Consider the following 3,487-nt stretch of genomic DNA (forward strand, 5'->3'; position numbering starts at 1 on the left):
ACATTTGAGAAAGCTAACTAATATTTCCCTCCTAAAGATTGATATAAATACAAATTTATTCTTTGGATATTACAGAGAATCTATAACATTGAACTAGAATAAAATGACATTTAGATTACTTTGCTTTTTGATTAATCCCTATCACACCAGAAATATAAAGAAATTGAGTAGGGCATAGATTTTACAACGGAACCCAACAACGTTCATTCCTGAAGACAGCTGCCAAGTATAAAGAAGCTAAGAAGTTAGCTCTAGGAAGGTATATGTCCATATGCATATACATCCATAAGATTATGCCATCAAATTATACACATAAGTAAATTTCTGTCAAAAAATTCTACCATTGCTAATCCTCATAAATTAGCCCACCTACCCAAATGAAACATATATCTCCTATTCATAGCCTTCAATGATCCTCAGCCATTAAATCTAGATTTTTCTTGTGGTTTTCTTGTAAAGAATGAAATGTGTTAGAAGTGAAGTCATATGATCTATGAAACCAGTTAAGAAAAATATATTGAGGTCACTGCTTTACTCTTGGAATGCTATTCAAGGCCAACTGCGATGAAAAAATGTCTGGTTATTGTGAGAGCACAATGAATGCTGTGAGGAAGCCCAAATGAGCACATGGAGGAACTCATTGTTATAGAGAGGTGCCCAGCCAGCTATGAATGTTAGCCATGTTTGACCCTCCAGACAAACCTAAAAAGTACCAGTGAATGGCTGCAGTTGACATATGAAGCAAGAGGTTATCCCAGCCAAACTCAATGTGAATACTTGCCACACAAAATTGTGATACAACAAAATATTGGTTTGCTGTTTTAAGCTTTAGGGAAGTTTGTTACACAAGAATAGATAATCAGAATGAAATTTGGTACGTGGGACTGGGGAGTCAATGTATCAAAAACTCTAAAACACTTGCCTTTAAAACTGAGCAGGGGGCATGACCTAAAAGAGCCTCAAGATGACTTTCATTGAAAGCTGGATGATCCTGAAGGAGACACTTCATAACCATGAACATGACACAATGCCAAGATGAGACAATGTTGTTGAAGACCATAAAATAACACCTTCTATGTAATGGCAGAAACTTTGGTAACACTGTCTCATACAGTAACATGGAAATAGAAAAGGTATCTAATGAATTCATGTATCCGTCTATGTAGATTTATTAGCAAAAAGTGGAAAATAACATAAACATTGCTTCTAATGCATATGATAAAAAATTTTAAAAGAATGAAGAACTGATATTTTAATATACAGCTCTGATAATAATTTAAAGTGAAATCCAGGCTTTGTGGCTCACGCCTGTAATTCCAACATTTGGTGAGGCCAAACAGGAAGGACAGTTTGAGACCAGGAGTTCAAGACCAGCCTGAGCAACATAGCAAGATCTTATGACTGCAAAAAGTAAAAAAAATAGCCAGGCATGATGGCATTTGTCTGTAGTACAAACAACTAGGAAGGCTGAAGGGGGAGGATCATTTGAACCCAGGAGTTCAGGGTTCCAATGAACTCTGATCATGCCACTGCACTTCAGCCTAGGTGAGAGAGCAAGACTTGTCTAAAAATAAATAAACTAATTAATTAAATAAAAAATTAAAAATGAAGACAAATAATTTCTCAAATGAAAAATAAGGTGATCTCTCTTCATCAGTCTCTCTTGGCAAAATATTTTTAAACTAAGAAATGTCTTCAGATATAGACATGCAAAATTATGCAGAAGAACAACAAACCCAGGAATTTATTTTAAAAAATTAATAAGATGGATAGACCAGCAGCTAGACTAATAAAGAAGAAAAGAGAGAAGATTCAAATAAACACAATTAGAAATTACAAAGGGGATGTTTCCACTGACCCCAAGGAAATACAAGTAACCATCGGAGACCACTATGAATACCTCTATGCACACAACTAGAAAATCCAGAGGAAATAGATACATTCCTGGACACATACATCCTCCCAAGGCTGAACCAGAAAGAAATTAAATTCCTGAATAGACCAATAACGAGCTCGAAATTGAGTCAATAATGAATAACCTAACAACCAAAAACAAGTCCAGGACCAGATGGATTCACAGCTGAATTCTAATAAATGTATAAAGGAGAGCTGGTACCATTTCTGCCTAAGCTATTTCAAAAAAAAAAAAAAATGAAGAGGACAGACGCATTCCCAAATCATTCTATGTGGCCAGCACCATCTTGATACCAAAACCTGGCAAGCACACACACACACACACACACACACACACACACACACACACACACACACTGCAGGCCAATATCCTTCATGAACATAGAAACAAAATCTCAACAAAATACTAGCAAACTGATCCAGCAGCACATCAAAAAGCTAATCCACCATGAACAAGTAGACTTCATCCCTGGAATGCCAGGTTGATTCAACACACACAAATCAATGTGAGATTCATCACAAAAACAGAACTAAAGAGAAAATCCACATAATTTTCTCAACAGGCATTTGATAAAATTCAACATCACTTCATGTTAAAAACCCACAATAGGCCGGGCGCAGTGGCTCACACCTGTAATCCTAGCACTTTGGGAGGCTGAGGCGGGCAGATCACAAGGTAAGGAGATCGAGAACATCCTGGCCAACACAGTGAAACCCCATCTCTACTAAAATACAAAAAATTAGCCGGGCATGGTGGTGTGTGCCTGTAGTCCCAGCTACTCGGGGAGTCTGAGGCAGGGGAATAGCTCGAACCTGGGAGGTGGAGGTTGCAGTGAGCTGAGATTGTGTCACTGCGCTCCAGCCTGGTGACAGAGCAAGACTCCAGAAAAAAAAAAAAAGAAAAAAAAAACCCTCAATAAACTAGGCAGTGAAAGAACATACTTCAATATAATAAGAGCTATATATGATGAACTCACAGCCAACATCATACATAATGGGCAAAAGCTGAAAGCATTCCCTTTGAAAACCAAAACAAGAAAACAATACCAACTCTCACCACTCCTATTTAACATAGTATTGGAAGTTCTGGCCAGAGATATTAGGCAAGAGAAAGAAATAAAAGACATGAAAATAGGAAGACAGAAAGCCAAACTATCTCTGTTTGCAGATAGCATGATTCTATATCTGGAAACCCCATTGTCTCTGCCCAAAAGCTCCTTGAGCTGATAAGCAACTTCAACAAAGTTTCAGGATACAAAATCAATATACAATAATCAGTGTATAGCATTTCTATACACTACTAACAGCACTCAAGCCAAGAACCAGTTAAGGAACTCAATCCCATTCACAATTGCCACAAAAGAACAAAATACCTAGAAATACAGTTAGCCAGGGATATAAAAGATCTCTACAAAGAGAGCTACAAAACACTGCTCAAGGAAATCAGAGATGACACAAACAAATTGAGAAGCATCCCATGATCATGGATAGGAAGAATCAGTGTTGTTAAAATGGCCATACGGTCCAAAGCAATTTACAAATTCAATGCTATTTCTATCACACTACCAAAGAC

Source organism: Pan troglodytes, chromosome 4 (genome assembly GCF_028858775.2).
Source record: "Pan troglodytes isolate AG18354 chromosome 4, NHGRI_mPanTro3-v2.0_pri, whole genome shotgun sequence".
NCBI lineage: Eukaryota > Metazoa > Chordata > Mammalia > Primates > Hominidae > Pan > Pan troglodytes.